Source organism: Coffea arabica, chromosome 8e (genome assembly GCF_036785885.1).
Source record: "Coffea arabica cultivar ET-39 chromosome 8e, Coffea Arabica ET-39 HiFi, whole genome shotgun sequence".
NCBI classification, from domain to species: domain Eukaryota; kingdom Viridiplantae; phylum Streptophyta; class Magnoliopsida; order Gentianales; family Rubiaceae; genus Coffea; species Coffea arabica.
Window position 1 is genome coordinate 38,524,954 of NC_092324.1, and position 8,551 is coordinate 38,533,504.

General features: G+C 35.5%; 1 non-coding gene across 1 annotated transcript; it reads left to right on the forward strand.

Moving 5' to 3' along the window:
- The first annotated feature begins 6,736 nt into the window (after positions 1 to 6,736).
- Positions 6,737 to 6,843, forward strand: LOC140013153 (small nucleolar RNA R71). The gene has a single exon (XR_011820222.1). It is a non-coding gene; the product is annotated as a small nucleolar RNA R71 (small nucleolar RNA).
- The last annotated feature ends 1,708 nt before the right edge of the window (positions 6,844 to 8,551 follow it).

Sequence of the window (8,551 nt, forward strand, 5' to 3'; positions counted from 1 at the left end):
AGCAGTCTTTCCTGGTGGAAAATACTTATTTAAGAATGCTCTTGATAAATCATCCCATCCGGTGAAAGTATTAGGAGCATGAGAGTGTAGCCAAAGTTTGGCCTTATCTCTCAATGAAAATGGGAACAATCTTAGCCTTATAGCATCATCACTAACTCCATTCATTTTAATTGTATCACAAATTTCCAAGAATGTAGCTAAGTGTGTATTAGGATCTTCTACTGCATTACCTCCAAATTGAGATTGTTGAACCATTTGGATAAGTGATGGTTTAATCTCAAAGTTGTTAGCATTTACCGTAGGCCTTACTATGCTTGTTTGAGATCCTTGTGTTCCCGGTAGAGCAAAATCTCGTAGAACTCGCCTATTTGCTTCATTTTCAGCCATTTCTTCTTCAAATGATAGTTCTATCAAAATTTCCTCTATCGGTTGCCAAATCTCTTGTTCCTCTTGCTGTTGTGTGTGCCTCCTTTGTCTACGTAGTGTCCTCTCAATTTCTGGATCGAAAGGTGCGACTTCTCGAGACTCCCGGTGCATACACTACAAACAGAAATAAGGGATATTATGCAACTTCAATGGTAAAAAAAAACTGATTATAGTATAAGATTAAATATAATCTAAAAAATAAAACTGTCTAAATTAATAAAGATGATTAGGCTCTAATATTGCCGCTCCCCGGCAACGGCGCCAAAAACTTGACGGGATTTTTACTATCAATGCAAGTTTAATTCCGATTTTACACCCGTTGGACTGCAAGTATACAGGTCGCAATTGTAGTACAAGATGTGTATCGGGTCGATCCCACGAGGAGCAATTTAAACAATTACTAAGCCCTTGTTCTCTCTATTATTTAGACTTACAATTAATCTGAGCAGAGAAAGTCTAATGCTGTAATCTACAACTCTAATATACAAATCTAGTTTAACAAATGCTGAATGCAAATAGAGAAATTTCACTTAAGGAAGATTCTAGGGATGTAGATTCCACTTATGGCATAAACTACACAAATGAATGGATTTACTTCTTGCTATTATTCTTGCTTAACCAGAGATTTATTTCCAAGATTACCAAGTCTCATTTTCATGATGAAATGGCCTAGAGCAATATAGATTTCCCTATTTTCATGGTGAAATACTACTACTACTCTGTTTTATTTCATGAAATGCTAAATAATCCACCTAAGTGTATCTCTATTTTCATGAACATACAACTCAAGCTCTACTCATGTGTTTCAATTGTTATTACCAACTCTCATTGAATAATAACACTATAAACATGCTATTGGTGATCAATCAATAACAAGTAAGAACAGCTACACAAGTAGACAAGTTAATACAAGATATAACAAGTGTAAATCACATTCAATTAGTATTATTTAGCCATAAGTTTCATCTACTCCCTAGATATAGAAAATTAGCTACTCATGAATGATTTAACAATCAAACTCACAAGTTTATTAATGCAAAACATCATGAAGTACAAGTATAAAAAAGGTAAAAGAAAGCTTAGCCAATTGAAGGTAAAGCTCTCCAATTCCTGCTATGTTCTTGTACAAGATGGTTACAAGTGAAAAACCAAATGCTTCTCTAAGAACTCTTAACTAGAGAGAAAACTTGTTGCAAGAAGGAAAACTAGCTACGTATGGTGATGCCAGGCTTTTCCCCTGTGTTTCTGCATAAAAGGTGGTAGAAATTCCATTCCTCTCACTTCATAATTTCCTCCACTCAGATTTTGTAAAAAGAAGTCAAAGATATGATGTTTCCTTTTGTCCACACTCATTTGGTCTTCTCTTTTATTGCAGAAGCATGTGCACCGAATTCCCTTGCATCTTATAGCTGGAAAGTGGTATGAACACAAGAGAATTGACTGAGTCAAATTGCAGAATTTCGGCTATAAAACGCGCCTACACAAAACGCGGCATAAACTCGCGTTTTGTCTACTCGCGTTTTCACTCTGGCCTTATTTCAACTGCGATTTTCTCCATGATAAAAGCCAAACTAGCTTTTGTGCAAAACACAAAAGTTGTAGCCCTTTGAGTTAGCTTTCCAATGCTTCAAGAATCATCCAAATCGGAGCTTTGTAGCCTGAGATATGATCGAAATACTGTCGCCTGTTCAAACCTCTGTTTTAACTTCCGACCACAGAATGCAGCTTCTGTATTCCAACGTTTTGCCCATGAAGATGGCAGAAATGGATTTCAATGTCTTCATACGAATTGTAGGTCTCTTTCTTAGCTTTAAAATGGTATAAAGATCACCTCAATCCGATAAGTGTAGCTCCAGATATGGTCAAAATACTGAAGAGTGTCAAAACTGACTTGTATTGCATTTCCTCACTTGAACGTTTTTCACTTCATTCTTCTTGTTGCCACTTGAATTCATCACCAAATCTCTATTTTTTACCTCATTTGACATCCTTTGGTGATTGAATCATCATTCCTGCATAAAAATGAAGTTTTTACCATTAAAATCAATAGAAATGCAATATTATCCACTTTTACCAAAAATATATAATTTTACCAAAAACCTCTTTATTTTATTTATAAAACTAAATAATCAACTCAAAATTAACTAATAAAATGCACTTAAAAATACGTAAAATAAACTCTTATCAAATACCCCCACACTTGAATCATTGCTTGTCCTCAAGCAATATAAAATTCTAACCATCAATGATCCAAAAAAAATTGAAAATAAACATATGTAGTATTTCAACTCCATTTCCTTGAATCAAGGTAAATAACCCTTATGTGATCTTTCCATTAAGTTCAAGTACTCATAATATCAAGCAAAGAAGAGCCAAGTATACCATAATTTTACCAATTCAACTCAACTTCTTATTTTTATCAAATTTCGCAAGCAAGCAACTCCTATAGTCAATAAAGATGCTAACTAATCTCATGATCAACTTCTTATTTTTCTTAAAGAGGGATTTAATTTACTTTTTATTTATTTATTTTATTATTATTTTTTAATATATTTTAAGGGATAAATATTACTTAAGTTGTGAAAAATGCCTTTTGACGCGAAGATCAACATTTTTAGATGCAGATCCCCGGTTACTCAACATTTCACATACTCAAGTTGCTTTGCATACTCTTAATTCAAGTACCTTTTTACGCGAATGTCGACATTTGTAGATGCCAACCCCCGGTTACTCGGTATGAGAATCATTGGAGTAGAATAACCCATTTTTTTTTATTTTTTTATTTTTTTTTTCAATATATATATATATATAATAAAATTCCCTCTAAGAGTAATCATGAGAAGAGTATGACACTTATTAACCATATTAATTTCTTATCTTATAAAATTAGATAAAAAGAAGAATTTTCATCAAATATACAAAATGTAGGCATAATTTTCTCCACTTTACTAGATATACTTTCCTATAGATGTAAAAATTATAATCACATAAAAATCATTTCCAAATTTCATGAGAAAAGAAGTATCAAAACCGCATATATTTATTTCAAAAGGATAAGTGACAAAATTTTATTTATTTGTTATAGTTAATAACATATATATGTATAAGGTTTTGGAAAAATTTTGACAGAGTCTCCCCTTAAAAGTGGACTAAAACTCCCTGCCAGCAACCACAAGAAACACCATTTAAGCACAAGAATTATATCAAACACAACTAAAACCACAAGTATCATGCATATGTCTCCCCCCACACTTAAATTACACATTGTCCTCAATGTGTAGGGAAGAACATGAAACAAAAGAAGAAAAGAAAAGAAAGAAGTACTCCCCAAGTCAATGGCTGAGATCCTTATCAGCCACTAATCACGAACCACTGTCAAAATACAAGTACCTACCACATAGAAAACAGAAAAATAAAATGAAGTTAAACATCTTAAGTTCCACAAGTTAAGATAATTAGGCAAGCAAGTTCATCAACTAAAGATAGCTTCTGCAGTGTGCCAAGTCAGTCATCCCCCTCGGCATCATCGTCATCCTCTGCATCACGATTGGGCGGTGGATGAATACCCAAATGATCTTCAATTCGGCTTAGACGATTATGGAGTACAAATGAAGATTTGTGAGTTGGGTAGAAGAGAAGAAGAAAAACGCGGCTGGAAAAATGGAAAAGTGAAGAAATGTTCTAGAAATCGCGTTTTTGAAGCAGAAAAATGAACCGAAAACGCGACTAAAAACGCGCCTTCAACGCGCGTTTTTAAATCCACGTTTTCTGCACAAATCTCGCAGAATTGAAAACGCGGTTACGTATGAAAACGCGACTTAAAGTCGCGTTTATCTGTGTCGCGTTTTCCAGTTTTGCTCAGGCGAGAAAACGCGACTTCCTCCAAAACGCGACTTCAAGTCGCGTTTTAAAGGCGCGTTTTATGTTCTGCAGGCGCAGAATTGAAAACGCGATTCTGAGAAACGCGACTTATAGTCGCGTTTCCTTGGAAAACGCATTTTCTGCTTCGATTTTTAGCAGAATTTCAACTTTTGAAAAATTACAAAAGGTACCCCAATGACTCAAAATGCATCATAGATCATTTATTTGCCAATTTTAATGACTGGAACAAATGTAAAACATTAAAAACATGCATTTTACCCCTTTATAATGAATCAAAAACACCTTTAACGCAAATCGAGGGGTTGAGTTGTTTGATCAAAGTTCGCCTTTTTTGTACTCAATTGGTCATCCTTGCCTTCAATTGCCAACCCTACATTACAAAAACAACAATTTAGCTAAAACATTGATTCAAACCACAAAATCACACCAAGTTAACAAATATAACCTAAATATCGGGTTGCCTCCCAATTAGCGCTTTTGTTTATAGTCGTTGGCTCGACTGAAAAAGTTGAATCACTTTAGAGCATTTAGAGAGAGATTTTCTCCCCATGGGTCGAAACTCCCGAGCCAATCCACCATGTGGTGAACCATGCATTGATCTTCATAGTCCAATTTCCTCAAATGCCAAGGAGGAATATTAGACTTGTCATAGAGAGGCTCAACTTCACCTTGGAGTGGATTCTGCTTGTCTTTTCTGAATTGGCTCAACTTTTCACCATTTTCTTCATGGAATGGCGAATTTATTAAGCCAACTTCCATCCTTATCTTCTTCTCCTTTGTTCCTACACCATGAAAGTTAGTACCAAGGACATTTATAAATTTAACTTCTTCGGTCCTTTCTTGGTTAACCTTTTCATCATATGGCATATTAGAAACAAGAGCAGTAGGCTCTATATTCCCTTCTTTATTATCCAAATTGAATTCCAATTCCTCACCATTAACCCGTAATATAAGCTTACCTTTTTCTACATCAATTATAGTTCGTGCAGTGGCTAAAAACGGTCGTCCTAGAATAATTGGCATTCTCACATCTTCTTCAATATCTAAGACAACAAAATCCACAGGTATTATAGATTGTCTTACCTTTATGAGCACATTTTCCAAAATACCCATGGGATGTGTGATTGACCGATCCGCCAATTGCAATGTAATATTGGTAGCTTTTAGCTCTTGAAGTCCCAATCTCCGAGCAACCGATAACGGCATAAGTGACACACTTGCACCTAAATCACATAAAGCATTAGAAAAATGCAATTGACCAATAGTGCAAGGAATAGAAAAACTTCCCGGATCTTTCAATTTAGGAGGGAGTTTATTCTTAATCAATGCACTACACTCTTCCGTTAATGCTATCATCTCATTATCTACAATTTTCCTCTTCTTTGACATGATGTGTTTCAAGAAACGTGCATAAGAGGGAATCTGTGTTATAGCATCAATGAAAGGAATGTTAATGTGCAATTGTTTAAACATTTTGAAGAACTTTTCAAACTCCCGATCCTGTCCATCTTTCTTCAACCTGTGAGGAAAAGGTATCACATTAGAATTTAATTTGGGATGAAGTGCATCAATATCAATGATAACATGATCATTTTGACTTTCTTGCTCCCCTTCAATTGCTTGCTTCTTGTCTTTTTCACCACCTGAATTTTCAAAATCGAATCCCTCAACCGTTTTACCGCTTCTAAGAATGATTGCATTGACATGCTCTCTCGGATTCACTTCGGTTTTACTTGGTAATTCACCAGGGTTTCTATTGTTGATCACATTGGCAATTTGACCAATTTGAACCTCCAAGTTTCTGTACATCCCAGCTAATTGGTCCAACCGCCCCTCAACTCGCTCGAATCTATCCGAAGTCACCTTATCAAGTTTTTCCACCGCGATCTCCCAACTTGGTTTAGTTTCAGCCCGTGGTTGCCTTGGTTGAAATCCCGGCGGATTGGTTGGCCTTTGTTGATTGCCTTGATCTTTCCATCCAAAGTTTGGATGATTTCTCCATCCCGGATTGTAAGTATTCGAATAGGGATTAGTTGGAGCATTTCGGTTGTAATTATTGACAAATTGTACCTGCTCAGAATCAACACACTCATTAATATCATGTTCACCTCCACAGAAAGAGCAACAAGCTACGTGTGCATTAGATGAACTTGGATCAACTCCACCTTGTCTACTTAGCAATTTCATCACATTATTCATTTGAGCACTCAGCATATTGAGAGTGTCCATTTCTATCATACCTGCGTGACGTCTCGTATTACCTCTTTCATTGGCCCATTGGTAGTTATTTGCGGCCATTTCTTCTATCAAATTCTGAGCTTCTTGGGGTGATTTACCCATTAAAGCTCCACCTGCGGCTGCATCAATAATAGTTTTAGTGGAGAAAGATAAACCATTATAAAAGGTTTGTATGATTAACCATTCCGGCAGTCCATGATGTGGACATTTCCGAAGCAAATCTCTAAACCTTTCCCATGCCTCATATAATGATTCTCCTTCCAATTGACTAAAACTAGTGATATCCATTCTAAGCTTAGCAGTCTTTCCTGGTGGAAAATACTTATTTAAGAATGCTCTTGATAAATCATCCCATCCGGTGAAAGTATTAGGAGCATGAGAGTGTAGCCAAAGTTTGGCCTTATCTCTCAATGAAAATGGGAACAATCTTAGCCTTATAGCATCATCACTAACTCCATTCATTTTAATTGTATCACAAATTTCCAAGAATGTAGCTAAGTGTGTATTAGGATCTTCTACTGCATTACCTCCAAATTGAGATTGTTGAACCATTTGGATAAGTGATGGTTTAATCTCAAAGTTGTTAGCATTTACCGTAGGCCTTACTATGCTTGTTTGAGATCCTTGTGTTCCCGGTAGAGCAAAATCTCGTAGAACTCGCCTATTTGCTTCATTTTCAGCCATTTCTTCTTCAAATGATAGTTCTATCAAAATTTCCTCTATCGGTTGCCAAATCTCTTGTTCCTCTTGCTGTTGTGTGTGCCTCCTTTGTCTACGTAGTGTCCTCTCAATTTCTGGATCGAAAGGTGCGACTTCTCGAGACTCCCGGTGCATACACTACAAACAGAAATAAGGGATATTATGCAACTTCAATGGTAAAAAAAAACTGATTATAGTATAAGATTAAATATAATCTAAAAAATAAAACTGTCTAAATTAATAAAGATGATTAGGCTCTAATATTGCCGCTCCCCGGCAACGGCGCCAAAAACTTGACGGGATTTTTACTATCAATGCAAGTTTAATTCCGATTTTACACCCGTTGGACTGCAAGTATACAGGTCGCAATTGTAGTACAAGATGTGTATCGGGTCGATCCCACGAGGAGCAATTTAAACAATTACTAAGCCCTTGTTCTCTCTATTATTTAGACTTACAATTAATCTGAGCAGAGAAAGTCTAATGCTGTAATCTACAACTCTAATATACAAATCTAGTTTAACAAATGCTGAATGCAAATAGAGAAATTTCACTTAAGGAAGATTCTAGGGATGTAGATTCCACTTATGGCATAAACTACACAAATGAATGGATTTACTTCTTGCTATTATTCTTGCTTAACCAGAGATTTATTTCCAAGATTACCAAGTCTCATTTTCATGATGAAATGGCCTAGAGCAATATAGATTTCCCTATTTTCATGGTGAAATACTACTACTACTCTGTTTTATTTCATGAAATGCTAAATAATCCACCTAAGTGTATCTCTATTTTCATGAACATACAACTCAAGCTCTACTCATGTGTTTCAATTGTTATTACCAACTCTCATTGAATAATAACACTATAAACATGCTATTGGTGATCAATCAATAACAAGTAAGAACAGCTACACAAGTAGACAAGTTAATACAAGATATAACAAGTGTAAATCACATTCAATTAGTATTATTTAGCCATAAGTTTCATCTACTCCCTAGATATAGAAAATTAGCTACTCATGAATGATTTAACAATCAAACTCACAAGTTTATTAATGCAAAACATCATGAAGTACAAGTATAAAAAAGGTAAAAGAAAGCTTAGCCAATTGAAGGTAAAGCTCTCCAATTCCTGCTATGTTCTTGTACAAGATGGTTACAAGTGAAAAACCAAATGCTTCTCTAAGAACTCTTAACTAGAGAGAAAACTTGTTGCAAGAAGGAAAACTAGCTACGTATGGTGATGCCAGGCTTTTCCCCTGTGTTTCTGCATAAAAGGTGGTAGAAATTCCATTCCTCTCACT